The following is a 15,681-nucleotide window of genomic DNA, read 5'->3' on the forward strand; positions in this document are numbered from 1 at the left end:
TTGGAGGACAGAGGGGAAACAAAGGGAGCAGGGTGAACAGATTCGAAAAAGTGTACACCTTGGGGAACACTGCAGAAAAGAGGGGAACTAAACGGAGCATGGGGAACAGATTGGAAAAAGTGCAGAACCATGGCGAACACTGCAAAACAGTGGGGAACCAAAGGGAGCAGCGGGAACGGATTGGAAAAAGTGGGGAACCGTGGGAAACACTGCAGAACAGAGGGGAACGAAATGGAGCATGGCGAGCATATCGGAAAGAAGTTGAGAAGTGGGGAACACTGCAGTACAGAGGGGAACCAAAGGGAGCAGGGGGGAACGGATTGGATAAAGTGGGGAACTGTGAAGAACACTGCAGACAGAGAGGAACCAAAGCGATCACGGCGAACAAATTCGAAAATAGTGGAAAAGTGGGGAATACTGCAGAACAGTGGGGAACCGAAGGGATCGGGGGAAACAGAGTGGAAAAAGTGGGGAACAGTGTGGAAAAATGCAGAAGAGTGAGGAAACAAAGGTAGCAGGGGGATCAGATTGGAAAATGTGGCGAACAGTGTGGAAAAATGCAGAAGAGTGAGGAAACAAAGGGAGCAGGGGGAACAGATTGTAAAAAGTGGGGAACTGTGTGGCAAAATGCAGAACAGTGGGGAACCAAAGGGAGCAGGAGGAACAGATTGGAAAAAGTCGGGAACCGTGGAGAACACTGCAGAACAGAGGGGAACCAAAGGGAGCAGGGGTAACGGATTGGAAAATGTGGGGAACTGTATAGAATACTGCAGAATAGAGGGGAAACCAAAGGGAGCAGGGGGAACAGATTAGAAAAAGTGGAAACTGTGGGGAAAACTGCAGAACAGATGGGAGCCCAAGGAGAAGGGCGAACAGATTGGAAAAAGTGGGGAACGGTGTGGAAAAATGCAGAACAGTGGGGAACCAAATGGAGCGGGGGAAACAGATTGGAAAAATTGGGGAACAGTGTGGAACACTGCAGAACAGAAGGGAATCAAAGGAAGCAGGGGGAACGGATTGGGAAAAGTGGGGAACCGTTCAGAACACTGCACAACAGAGGGGAACCAAAGGTGCACGGGGAAGAGATTGGAAAAATTGGGAAACCATGGAGGACAGTGCAGGACGGAGGGAACCCAAAGGGAGCAGGTGGAACAGATTGGATAAAGTGGGGAACTGTGGGGAACATTGTAGAACTGAGGGGAACCAAAGAGAGCACGGCGAACAGATTGGAAAAAGTGTGGAACAGTGGGGAACACTGCAGGACAGAGGGGAACCAAAGGGAACAGGAGGTACAGGTTGTAAAAAGTGGGGAACCGTTAGCGAACACTGCAGAACAGTGGGGAACCAAAGGGAGCAGGGGGAACAGATTGCAAAAGGTGGGGAACAGTGGGGAATATTGCAGAAAAGAGGGGAACCAAATGGAGCATGGGAACAGATTGGAAAAATTGGGGAACCGTGTGGAAAAATGCAGAACAGTGGGAAACCAAAGGGAGCAGGGAGAACGGATTGGAAAATGCGGGGAACCGTGGAGAGCACTGCAGTACAGAGGGGAACTAAAGGGAGCAGGGGGAACGGATTGGAAAAGTGGGGAACTGTGGGGGAAAATGCAGGACAGAGGGGAACCAAAGGGAGCAGGGGGAATGGATTGGAATTAGTGGGTAACCGTGGGGAACACTGCAGGACAGAGGGGAACCAAAGGGAGCAGGGGGAACGGTTTGGAAAAAGTGGGTAACCGTGGGGAACAAAGCAGAACACTGCAGAACCAAAAGAGCAGGGGGAACAGCTCGGAAAAGTGGGGAACCTTTGGGAACACTGCAGAATAAAGGAGAACCAAACGGAGCAGGGGGAACAGATTGGAAAAAGTGGGGAATCGTGGGGAGTTCTGCAGAACAGTGGGGAACCAAAAGGAGCAGGGTGAATGGATTGGAAAAAGTGGGGAACACTGGAGAACATTGGAGGACAGAGGGGAAACAAAGGGAGCAGGGCGAACTGATTGGAAAAAGTGGGGAAACGTGGGGAACACTGCAGGACAGAGGGGAAACACAGGGAGCAGGGTGAACAGATTCGAAAAAGTGTGCACCTTGGGGAACACTGCAGAATAGAGGGGAACTAAACGGAGCATGGGGAACAGATTGGAAAAAGTGCAGAACCATGGCGAACACTGCAAAACAGTGGGGAACCAAAGGGAGCAGCGGGAACGGATTGGAAAAAGTGGGGAACCGTGGGAAACACTGCAGAACAGAGGGGAACGAAATGGAGCACGGCGAGCTTATCGGAAAGAAGTTGAGAAGTGGGGAACACTGCAGGACAGAGGGGAACCAAAGGGAGCAGGGGGGAACGGATTGGATAAAGTGGGGAACTGTGAAGAACAATGCAGACAGAGAGGAACCAAAGCGATCACGGCGAACAAATTCGAAAATAGTGGAAAAGTGGGGAATACTGCAGAACAGTGGGGAACCAAAGGGATCGGGGGAAACAGATTGGAAAAAGTGGGGAACAGTGTGGAAAAATGCAGAAGAGTGAGGAAACAAAGGGAGCAGGGGGTATACATTGGAAAAATTGGGGAACCATGGGGAACACTGAAGAACAGAGGGGAACCAAGGGAGCAGGGGGAGCAGATTGGAAAAAGTGGGGAACGGTGTGGAAAACTGCAGAAGAGTGGAGAAACAACGGGAGCAGGGTGAACGTATTGGAAAAAGTGGGGAACTGTTTGGAACACTGCAGAACAGAGGGGAACCAAAGGAGCACGGGGAAGAGATTGGAAAAATTTGGAAACAATGGAGGACAGTGCAGGTCGGAGGGGAACCAAAGGAGCATGGGAACAGATTGGAAAAAATGTGGAGAACCATGGGGAACACTGCAGAAAAGAGAGGACCCAAAGTGAGCAGAGGGAAGAACTCGGAAAAGTGGGGAACCTTGGGGAACCAAAGGGAGCGGGGGAAACAGATTGGAAAAAGTGGGGAACAGTGTGGAAAACGCAGAAGAGTGAGGAAACAAAGGGAGCAGGGGGAACAGATTTGAAAATGTGGGGAACTGTGTGGAACACTGCAGAACACTGCAGAACCAAAGGGAGCAGGGGGAACAGCACGGAAAAGTGGGGAACCTTGGGGAACACTGCAGAATAAAGGAGAACCAAACGGAGTAGGGGGAACAGATTGGAAAAAGTGGGGAATCGTGGGGAGTTCTGCAGAACAGTGGGGAACCAAAAGGAGCAGGGGGAATGGATTGGAAAAAATGGGGAACCGTGGAGAACACTACAGAACAGTGGGGAACCAAAGGGAGCAGGGGGAACAGATTGCAAAAGGTGGGGAACAGTGGGGAATATTGCAGAAAAGAGGGGAACCAAATGGAGCATGGGAACAGATTGGAAAAATTGGGGAACCGTGTGGAAAAATGCAGAACAGTGGGAAACCAAAGGGAGCAGGGAGAACGGATTGGAAAATGCGGGGAACCGTGGAGAGCACTGCAGTACAGAGGGGAACTAAAGGGAGCAGGGGGAACGGATTGGAAAAGTGGGGAACTGTGGGGGAAAATGCAGGACAGAGGGGAACCAAAGGGAGCAGGGGGAATGGATTGGAATTAGTGGGTAACCGTGGGGAACACTGCAGGACAGAGGGGAACTAAAGGGAGCAGGGGGAACGGTTTGGAAAAAGTGGGTAACCGTGGGGAACAAAGCAGAACACTGCAGAACCAAAAGAGCAGGAGGAACAGCTCGGAAAAGTGGGGAACCTTTGGGAACACTGCAGAATAAAGGAGAACCAAACGGAGCAGGGGGAACAGATTGGAAAAAGTGGGGAATCGTGGGGAGTTCTGCAGAACAGTGGGGAACCAAAAGGAGCAGGGGGAATGGATTGGAAAAAGTGGGGAACACTGGAGAACATTGGAGGACAGAGGGGAAACAAAGGGAGCAGGGCGAACTGATTGGAAAAAGTGGGGAAACGTGGGGAACACTGCAGAATAGAGGGGAACTAAACGGAGCATGGGGAACAGATTGGAAAAAGTGCAGAACCATGGCGAACACTGCAAAACAGTGGGGAACCAAAGGGAGCAGCGGGAACGGATTGGAAAAAGTGGGGAACCGTGGGAAACACTGCAGAACAGAGGGGAACGAAATGGAGCACGGCGAGCTTATCGGAAAGAAGTTGAGAAGTGGGGAACACTGCAGGACAGAGGGGAACCAAAGGGAGCAGGGGGGAACGGATTGGATAAAGTGGGGAACTGTGAAGAACAATGCAGACAGAGAGGAACCAAAGCGATCACGGCGAACAAATTCGAAAATAGTGGAAAAGTGGGGAATACTGCAGAACAGTGGGGAACCAAAGGGATCGGGGGAAACAGATTGGAAAAAGTGGGGAACAGTGTGGAAAAATGCAGAAGAGTGAGGAAACAAAGGGAGCAGGGGGTATACATTGGAAAAATTGGGGAACCATGGGGAACACTGAAGAACAGAGGGGAACCAAGGGAGCAGGGGGAGCAGATTGGAAAAAGTGGGGAACGGTGTGGAAAACTGCAGAAGAGTGGAGAAACAACGGGAGCAGGGTGAACGTATTGGAAAAAGTGGGGAACTGTTTGGAACACTGCAGAACAGAGGGGAACCAAAGGAGCACGGGGAAGAGATTGGAAAAATTTGGAAACAATGGAGGACAGTGCAGGTCGGAGGGGAACCAAAGGAGCATGGGAACAGATTGGAAAAAATGTGGAGAACCATGGGGAACACTGCAGAAAAGAGAGGACCCAAAGTGAGCAGAGGGAAGAACTCGGAAAAGTGGGGAACCTTGGGGAACCAAAGGGAGCGGGGGAAACAGATTGGAAAAAGTGGGGAACAGTGTGGAAAACGCAGAAGAGTGAGGAAACAAAGGGAGCAGGGGGAACAGATTTGAAAATGTGGGGAACTGTGTGGAACACTGCAGAACACTGCAGAACCAAAGGGAGCAGGGGGAACAGCACGGAAAAGTGGGGAACCTTGGGGAACACTGCAGAATAAAGGAGAACCAAACGGAGCAGGGGGAACAGATTGGAAAAAGTGGGGAATCGTGGGGAGTTCTGCAGAACAGTGGGGAACCAAAAGGAGCAGGGGGAATGGATTGGAAAAAGTGGGGAACCGTGGAGAACATTGGAGGACAGAGGGGAAACAAAAGGAGCAGGGTGAACAGATTCGAAAAAGTGTACACCTTGGGGAACACTGCAGAATAGAGGGGAACTAAACGGAGCATGGGGAACAGATTGGAAAAAGTGAAGAACCATGGCGAACACTGCAAAACAGTGGGGAACCAAAGGGAGCAGCGGGAACGGATTGGAAAAAGTGGGGAACTGTGTGGCAAAATGCAGAACAGTGGGGAACCAAAGGGAGCAGGAGGAACAGATTGGAAAAAGTCGGGAACCGTGGAGAACACTGCAGAACAGAGGGGAACCAAAGGGAGCAGGGGTAACGGATTGGAAAATGTGGGGAACTGTATAGAATACTGCAGAATAGAGGGGAAACCAAAGGGAGCAGGGGGAACAGATTGGAAAAAGTGGAAACTGTGGGGAAAACTGCAGAACAGAGGGGAGCCCAAGGAGAAGGGCGAACAGATTGGAAAATGTGGGGAACGGTGTGGAAAAATGCAGAACAGTGGGGAACCAAATGGAGCGGGGGAAACAGATTGGAAAAATTGGGGAACAGTGTGGAACACTGCAGAACAGAAGGGAATTAAAGGAAGCAGGGGGAACGGATTGGAAAAAGTGGGGAACCGTTCAGAACACTGCACAACAGAGGGGAACCAAAGGTGCACGGGGAAGAGATTGGAAAAATTGGGAAACCATGGAGGACAGTGCAGGACGGAGGGGAACCAAAGGGAGCAGGGGGAACAGATTGGATAAAGTGGGGAACTGTGGGGAACATTGTAGAACTGAGGGGAACCAAAGAGAGCACGGCGAACAGATTGGAAAAAGTGTGGAACAGTGGGGAACACTGCAGGACAGAGGGGAACCAAAGGGAACAGGAGGTACAGGTTGTAAAAAGTGGGGAACTGTTAGCGAACACTGCAGAACAGTGGTTAACCAAAGGGAGCAGGGGGAACAGATTGCAAAAGGTGGGGAACAGTGGGGAATATTGCAGAAAAGAGGGGAACCAAATGGAGCATGGGAACAGATTGGAAAATTTGGGGAACCGTGTGGAAAAATGCAGAACAGTGGGAAACCAAAGGGAGCAGGGAGAACGGATTGGAAAATGCGGGGAACCGTGGAGAGCACTGCAGTACAGAGGGGAACTAAAGGGAGCAAGGGGAATGGATTGGAAAAAGTCGGGAACCGTGGAGAACCCTGCAGAACAGAGGGGAACCAAAGGGAGCGGGGGAAACAGATTGGAAAAAGTGGGGAACAGTGTGGAAAACGCAGAAGAGTGAGGAAACAAAGGGAGCAGGGGGAACAGATTTGAAAATGTGGGGAACTGTGTGGAACACTGCAGAACACTGCAGAACCAAAGGGAGCAGGGGGAACAGCACGGAAAAGTGGGGAACCTTGGGGAACACTGCAGAATAAAGGAGAACCAAACGGAGTAGGGGGAACAGATTGGAAAAAGTGGGGAATCGTGGGGAGTTCTGCAGAACAGTGGGGAACCAAAAGGAGCAGGGGGAATGGATTGGAAAAAATGGGGAACCGTGGAGAACACTACAGAACAGTGGGGAACCAAAGGGAGCAGGGGGAACAGATTGCAAAAGGTGGGGAACAGTGGGGAATATTGCAGAAAAGAGGGGAACCAAATGGAGCATGGGAACAGATTGGAAAAATTGGGGAACCGTGTGGAAAAATGCAGAACAGTGGGAAACCAAAGGGAGCAGGGAGAACGGATTGGAAAATGCGGGGAACCGTGGAGAGCACTGCAGTACAGAGGGGAACTAAAGGGAGCAGGGGGAACGGATTGGAAAAGTGGGGAACTGTGGGGGAAAATGCAGGACAGAGGGGAACCAAAGGGAGCAGGGGGAATGGATTGGAATTAGTGGGTAACCGTGGGGAACACTGCAGGACAGAGGGGAACTAAAGGGAGCAGGGGGAACGGTTTGGAAAAAGTGGGTAACCGTGGGGAACAAAGCAGAACACTGCAGAACCAAAAGAGCAGGAGGAACAGCTCGGAAAAGTGGGGAACCTTTGGGAACACTGCAGAATAAAGGAGAACCAAACGGAGCAGGGGGAACAGATTGGAAAAAGTGGGGAATCGTGGGGAGTTCTGCAGAACAGTGGGGAACCAAAAGGAGCAGGGGGAATGGATTGGAAAAAGTGGGGAACACTGGAGAACATTGGAGGACAGAGGGGAAACAAAGGGAGCAGGGCGAACTGATTGGAAAAAGTGGGGAAACGTGGGGAACACTGCAGAATAGAGGGGAACTAAACGGAGCATGGGGAACAGATTGGAAAAAGTGCAGAACCATGGCGAACACTGCAAAACAGTGGGGAACCAAAGGGAGCAGCGGGAACGGATTGGAAAAAGTGGGGAACCGTGGGAAACACTGCAGAACAGAGGGGAACGAAATGGAGCACGGCGAGCTTATCGGAAAGAAGTTGAGAAGTGGGGAACACTGCAGGACAGAGGGGAACCAAAGGGAGCAGGGGGGAACGGATTGGATAAAGTGGGGAACTGTGAAGAACAATGCAGACAGAGAGGAACCAAAGCGATCACGGCGAACAAATTCGAAAATAGTGGAAAAGTGGGGAATACTGCAGAACAGTGGGGAACCAAAGGGATCGGGGGAAACAGATTGGAAAAAGTGGGGAACAGTGTGGAAAAATGCAGAAGAGTGAGGAAACAAAGGGAGCAGGGGGTATACATTGGAAAAATTGGGGAACCATGGGGAACACTGAAGAACAGAGGGGAACCAAGGGAGCAGGGGGAGCAGATTGGAAAAAGTGGGGAACGGTGTGGAAAACTGCAGAAGAGTGGAGAAACAACGGGAGCAGGGTGAACGTATTGGAAAAAGTGGGGAACTGTTTGGAACACTGCAGAACAGAGGGGAACCAAAGGAGCACGGGGAAGAGATTGGAAAAATTTGGAAACAATGGAGGACAGTGCAGGTCGGAGGGGAACCAAAGGAGCATGGGAACAGATTGGAAAAAATGTGGAGAACCATGGGGAACACTGCAGAAAAGAGAGGACCCAAAGTGAGCAGAGGGAAGAACTCGGAAAAGTGGGGAACCTTGGGGAACCAAAGGGAGCGGGGGAAACAGATTGGAAAAAGTGGGGAACAGTGTGGAAAACGCAGAAGAGTGAGGAAACAAAGGGAGCAGGGGGAACAGATTTGAAAATGTGGGGAACTGTGTGGAACACTGCAGAACACTGCAGAACCAAAGGGAGCAGGGGGAACAGCACGGAAAAGTGGGGAACCTTGGGGAACACTGCAGAATAAAGGAGAACCAAACGGAGCAGGGGGAACAGATTGGAAAAAGTGGGGAATCGTGGGGAGTTCTGCAGAACAGTGGGGAACCAAAAGGAGCAGGGGGAATGGATTGGAAAAAGTGGGGAACCGTGGAGAACATTGGAGGACAGAGGGGAAACAAAAGGAGCAGGGTGAACAGATTCGAAAAAGTGTACACCTTGGGGAACACTGCAGAATAGAGGGGAACTAAACGGAGCATGGGGAACAGATTGGAAAAAGTGAAGAACCATGGCGAACACTGCAAAACAGTGGGGAACCAAAGGGAGCAGCGGGAACGGATTGGAAAAAGTGGGGAACTGTGTGGCAAAATGCAGAACAGTGGGGAACCAAAGGGAGCAGGAGGAACAGATTGGAAAAAGTCGGGAACCGTGGAGAACACTGCAGAACAGAGGGGAACCAAAGGGAGCAGGGGTAACGGATTGGAAAATGTGGGGAACTGTATAGAATACTGCAGAATAGAGGGGAAACCAAAGGGAGCAGGGGGAACAGATTGGAAAAAGTGGAAACTGTGGGGAAAACTGCAGAACAGAGGGGAGCCCAAGGAGAAGGGCGAACAGATTGGAAAATGTGGGGAACGGTGTGGAAAAATGCAGAACAGTGGGGAACCAAATGGAGCGGGGGAAACAGATTGGAAAAATTGGGGAACAGTGTGGAACACTGCAGAACAGAAGGGAATTAAAGGAAGCAGGGGGAACGGATTGGAAAAAGTGGGGAACCGTTCAGAACACTGCACAACAGAGGGGAACCAAAGGTGCACGGGGAAGAGATTGGAAAAATTGGGAAACCATGGAGGACAGTGCAGGACGGAGGGGAACCAAAGGGAGCAGGGGGAACAGATTGGATAAAGTGGGGAACTGTGGGGAACATTGTAGAACTGAGGGGAACCAAAGAGAGCACGGCGAACAGATTGGAAAAAGTGTGGAACAGTGGGGAACACTGCAGGACAGAGGGGAACCAAAGGGAACAGGAGGTACAGGTTGTAAAAAGTGGGGAACTGTTAGCGAACACTGCAGAACAGTGGTTAACCAAAGGGAGCAGGGGGAACAGATTGCAAAAGGTGGGGAACAGTGGGGAATATTGCAGAAAAGAGGGGAACCAAATGGAGCATGGGAACAGATTGGAAAATTTGGGGAACCGTGTGGAAAAATGCAGAACAGTGGGAAACCAAAGGGAGCAGGGAGAACGGATTGGAAAATGCGGGGAACCGTGGAGAGCACTGCAGTACAGAGGGGAACTAAAGGGAGCAGGGGGAACGGATTGGAAAAGTGGGGAACTGTGGGGGAAAATGCAGGACAGAGGGGAACCAAAGGGAGCAGGGGGAATGGATTGGAATTAGTGGGTAACCGTGGGGAACACTGCAGGACAGAGGGGAACCAAAGGAAGCAGGGGGAACGGTTTGGAAAAAGTGGGTAACCGTGGGGAACACAGCAGAACACTGCAGAACCAAAAGGAGCAGGGGGAACAGCTCGGAAAAGTGGGGAACCTTGGGGAACACTGCAGAATAAAGGAGAACCAAACGGAGCAGGGGGAACAGATTGGAAAAAGTGGGGAATCGTGGGGAGTTCTGCAGAACAGTGGGGAACCAAAAGGAGCAGGGGGAATGGATTGGAAAAAGTGGGGAACACTGGAGAACATTGGAGGACAGAGGGGAAACAAAGGGAGCAGGGCGAACTGATTGGAAAAAGTGGGGAAACGTGGGGAACACTGCAGGACAGAGGGGAAACACAGGGAGCAGGGTGAACAGATTCGAAAAAGTGTGCACCTTGGGGAACACTGCAGAATAGAGGGGAACTAAACGGAGCATGGGGAACAGATTGGAAAAAGTGCAGAACCATGGCGAACACTGCAAAACAGTGGGGAACCAAAGGGAGCAGCGGGAACGGATTGGAAAAAGTGGGGAACCGTGGGAAACACTGCAGAACAGAGGGGAACGAAATGGAGCACGGCGAGCTTATCGGAAAGAAGTTGAGAAGTGGGGAACACTGCAGGACAGAGGGGAACCAAAGGGAGCAGGGGGGAACGGATTGGATAAAGTGGGGAACTGTGAAGAACAATGCAGACAGAGAGGAACCAAAGCGATCACGGCGAACAAATTCGAAAATAGTGGAAAAGTGGGGAATACTGCAGAACAGTGGGGAACCAAAGGGATCGGGGGAAACAGATTGGAAAAAGTGGGGAACAGTGTGGAAAAATGCAGAAGAGTGAGGAAACAAAGGGAGCAGGGGGTATACATTGGAAAAATTGGGGAACCATGGGGAACACTGAAGAACAGAGGGGAACCAAGGGAGCAGGGGGAGCAGATTGGAAAAAGTGGGGAACGGTGTGGAAAAATGCAGAAGAGTGGAGAAACAACGGGAGCAGGGTGAACGTATTGGAAAAAGTGGGGAACTGTTTGGAACACTGCAGAACAGAGGGGAGCCCAAGGAGCACGGGGAAGAGATTGGAAAAATTTGGAAACAATGGAGGACAGTGCAGGTCGGAGGGGAACCAAAGGAGCATGGGAACAGATTGGAAAAAATGTGGAGAACCATGGGGAACACTGCAGAAAAGAGAGGACCCAAAGTGAGCAGAGGGAAGAACTCGGAAAAGTGGGGAACCTTGGGGAACCAAAGGGAGCGGGGGAAACAGATTGGAAAAAGTGGGGAACAGTGTGGAAAACGCAGAAGAGTGAGGAAACAAAGGGAGCAGGGGGAACAGATTTGAAAATGTGGGGAACTGTGTGGAACACTGCAGAACATAGGGGAACTAAAGGGAACATGGAGAATAGATTGGAAAAAGTGCGGAACCGTGGTGAACACTGCAAAACAGTGGGAAACGAAAGGGAGCAGTGGGAACGGATTGGAAAAAGTTGGGAACCGTGGGAATCACTGCAGAACAGAGGGGAACGAAAGGGAGCAGGACGAACATATCGGAAAAAAGTTGAGAAGTGGGGAACACTGCAGAACAGTGGGGAATCAAAGGGAGCAGGGGGATCAGATTGGAAAAAGTGGCGAACAGTGTGGAAAAATGCAGAAGAGTGAGGAAACAAAGGGAGCAGGGGGAACAGATTGGAAAAAGTGGGGAACTGTGTGGAAAATTGCAGAACAGTGGGGAACCAAAGGGAGCAGGAGGAACAGATTGGAAAAAGTCGGGAACCGTGGAGAACCCTGCAGAACAGAGGGGAACCAAAGGGAGCAGGGGTAACAGATTGGAAAATGTGGGGAACTGTATAGAAAACTGCAGAATAGAGGGGAACCAACGGGAGCAGGGGGAACAGATTGGAAAAAGTGGAAACTGTGGGGAAAACTGCAGAACAGAGGGGAGCCCAAGGAGAAGGGGGAACAGATTGGAAAAAGTGGGGAACGGTGTGGAAAATTCAGAAGAGTGGAGAAACAATGGGAGCAGGGTGAACGTATTGGAAAAAGTGGGGAACTGTTTGGAACACTGCAGAACAGAGGGGAACCAAAGGAGCACGGGGAAGAGATTGGAAATATTGGGAAACAATGGAGGACAGTGCAGGTCGGAGGGAAACCAAAGGAGCATGGGAAAAGATTGTAAAAAATGTGGAGAACCATGGGGAACACTGCAGAACAGAGAGGACCCAAAGTGAGCAGAGGGAAGAACTCGGAAAAGTGGGGAACCGTGGGGAACCAAAGGGAGCGGGGGAAACAGATTGGAAAAAGTGGGGAACAGTGTGGAAAACGCAGAAGAGTGAGGAAACAAAGGGAGCAGGGGGAACAGATTGGAAAATGTGGGGAACTGTGTGGAACACTGCAGAACATAGAGGAACTAAAGGGAACATGGAGAATAGATTGGAAAAAGTGCGGAACCGTGGCGAACACTGCAAAACAGTGGGAAACGAAAGGGAGCAGTGGGAACGGATTGGAAAAAGTTGGGAACCGTGGGAAACACTGCAGAACAGAGGGGAACGAAAGGGAGCAGGACGACCATATCGGAAAAAAGTTGAGAAGTGGGGAACACTGCAGAACAGTGGGGAATCAAAGGGAACAGGGGGATCAGATTGGAAAAAGTGGCGAACAGTGTGGAAAAATGCAGAAGAGTGAGGAAACAAAGGGAGCAGGGGGAACAGATTGGAAAAAGTGGGGAACTGTGTGGAAAAATGCAGAATAGTGGGGAACCAAAGGGAGCAGGAGGAACAGATTGGAAAAAGTCGGGAACCGTGGAGAACCCTGCAGAACAGAGGGGAACCAAAGGGAGCAGGGGTAACGGATTGGAAAATGTGGGGAACTGTATAGAAAACTGCAGAATAGATGGGAACCAACGGGAGCAGGGGGAACAGATTGGAAAAAGTGGAAACTGTGGGGAAAACTGCAGAACAGAGGGGAGCCCAAGGAGAACGGGGAACAGATTGGAAAAAGTGGGGAACGGTGTGTAAAATGCAGAAGAGTGGAGAAACAACGGGAGCAGGGTGAACGGATTGGAAAAAGTGGGGAACAGTGTGGAACACTGCAGAACAGAGGGGAATCAAAGGAAGCAGGGGGAACGGATTGGAAAAAGTGGGGAACCGTTCGGAACACTGAACAACAGAGGGGAACCAAAGGAGCACGGGGAAGAGATTGGAAAAATTTGGAAACCATGGAGGACAGTGCAGGACGGAGGGGAACCAAAGGGAGCAGGGGGAACAGATTGGAAAAAGTGGGGAACTGTGGGGAACACTGTAGAACAGAGAGGAACCAAAGAGAGCACGGCGAACAGATTGGAAAAAGTGTGGAACCGTGGGGAACACTGCAGGACAGAGGGGAACCAAAGGGAACAGGAGGTACAGGTTGGAAAAAGTGGGGAACCGTTGGCGAACACTGCAGAATAGTGGGGAACAAAAGGGAGCAGGGGGAACAGATTGCAAAAAGTGGGGAACAGTGTGGAACATTGCAGAAAAGAGGGGAAGCAAATGGAGCATGGGAACAGATTGGAAAAATCGGGGAACCATGTGGAAAAATGCAGAACAGTGGGAAACCAAAGGGAGCAGGGAGAACGGATTGGAAAATGTGGGGAACCGTGGGGAACACTGCAGAACAGAGGGGAACGAAATGGAGCACGGAGAGCATATCGGAAAGAAGTTGAGAAGTGTGGAACACTGTAGAACAGAGAGGAACCAAAGAGAGCACGGCGAACAGATTGGAAAAAGTGTGGAACCGTGGGGAACACTGCAGAACAGTGGGGAACCAAAGGGAGCAGCGGGAACGGATTGGAAAAAGTGGGGAACCGTGGGAAACACTGCAGAACAGAGGGGAACGAAATGGAGCACGGCGAGCATATCGGAAAGAAGTTGAGAAGTGGGGAACACTGTAGAACAGAGAGGAACCAAAGAGAGCACGGCGAACAGATTGGAAAAAGTGTGGAACCGTGGGGAACACTGCAGAACAGTGGGGAACAAAAGGGAGCAGGGGGAACAGATTGCAAAAAGTGGGGAACAGTGTGGAATATTGCAGAAAAGAGGGGAAGCAAATGGAGCATGGGAACAGATTGGAAAAATCGGGGAACCATGTGGAAAAATGCAGAACAGTGGGAAACCAAAGGGAGCAGGGAGAACGGATTGGAAAATGTGGGGAACCGTGGGGAACACTGCAGGACAGAGGGGAACCATAGGGAACAGGAGGTACAGGTTGTAAAAAGTGGGGAACCGTTAGCGAACACTGCAGAACAGTGGGGAACCAAAGGGAGCAGGTGGAACAGATTGCAAAAGGTGGGGAACAGTGGGGAATATTGCAGAAAAGAGGGGAACCAAATGGAGTATGGGAACAGATTGGAAAAATTGGGTAACCGTGTGGAAAAATGCAGAACAGTGGGAAACAAAAGGGAGCAGGGAGAACGGATTGGAAAAAGTGGGGAACCGTTCGGATCACTGCACAACAGAGGGGAACCAAAGGAGCACGGGGAAGAGATTGGAAAAATTGGGAAAGCATGGAGGACAGTGCAGGACGGAGGGGAACCAAAGGGAGCAGGGGGAACAGATTGGATAAAGTGGGGAACTGTGGGGAACATTGTAGAACTGAGGGGAACCAAAGAGAGCACGACGAACAGATTGGAAAAAGTGTGGAACCATGGGGAACACTGCAGGACAGAGGGGAACCAAAGGGAACAGGAGGTACAGGTTGTAAAAAGTGGGGAACCGTTAGCGAACACTGCAGAACAGTGGGGAACCAAAGGGAGCAGGGGGAACAGATTGCAAAAGTGGGGAACAGTGGGGAATATTGCAGAAAAGAGGGGAACCAAATGGAGCATGGGAACAGATTGGAAAAATTGGGGAAACATGTGGAAAAATGCAGAACAGTGGGAAACCAAAGGGAGCAGGGAGAACGGATTGGAAAATGCGGGGAACCGTGGAGAGCACTGCAGGACAGAGGGGAACCAAAGGGAGCAGGGGGAATGGATTGGAATAAGTGGGTAACCGTGGGGAACACTGCAGGACAGAGGGGAACCAAAGGGAGCAGGGGGAACGGTTTGGAAAAAGTGGGTAACCGTGGGGAACACTGCAGAACACTGCAGAACCAAAGGGAGCAGGGGGAACAGGTTGGAAAAGTGGGGAACCTTGTTGAACACTGCAGAATAAAGAAGAACCAAACGGAGCAGGGGGAACAGATTGGAAAAAGTGGGGAATCGTGGGGAGTTCTGCAGAACAGTGGGGAACCAAAAGGAGCAGGGGGAATGGATTGGAAAAAGAGGGGAACCGTGGGGAACATTGGAGGACAGAGGGGAAACAAAGGGAGCAGGGCGAACTGATTGGAAAAAGTGGGGAAACGTGGGGAACACTGCAGGACAGAGGGGAAACAAACGGAGCAGGGTGAACAGATTCGAAAAAGTGTGCACCTTAGGGAACAATGCAGAATAGAGGGGAACTAAACGGAGCATGGGGAACTGATTGGAAAAAGTGCAGAACCATGGCGAACACTGCAAAACAGTGGGGAACCAAAGGGAGCAGCGGGAACGGATTGGAAAAAGTGGGGAACCGTGGGAAACACTGCAGAACAGAGGGGAACGAAATGGAGCACGGCGAGCATATCGGAAAGAAGTTGAGAAGTGGGGAACACTGCAGGACAGAGGGGAACCAAAGGGAGCAGGGGGGAACGGATTGGATAAAGTGGGGAACTGTGAAGAACAATGCAGACAGAGAGGAACCAAAGCGATCACGGCGAACAAATTCGAAAATAGTGGAAAAGTGGGGAATACTGCAGAACAGTGGGGAACCAAAGGGATCGGGGGAAACAGATTGGAAAAAGTGGGGAACAGTGTGGAAAAATGTAGAAGAGTGAGGAAACAAAGGGAGCAGGGGGTA

This window comes from Narcine bancroftii, chromosome 3 (assembly GCF_036971445.1).
Source record: "Narcine bancroftii isolate sNarBan1 chromosome 3, sNarBan1.hap1, whole genome shotgun sequence".
Classification (NCBI taxonomy): Eukaryota; Metazoa; Chordata; class Chondrichthyes; order Torpediniformes; family Narcinidae; genus Narcine; species Narcine bancroftii.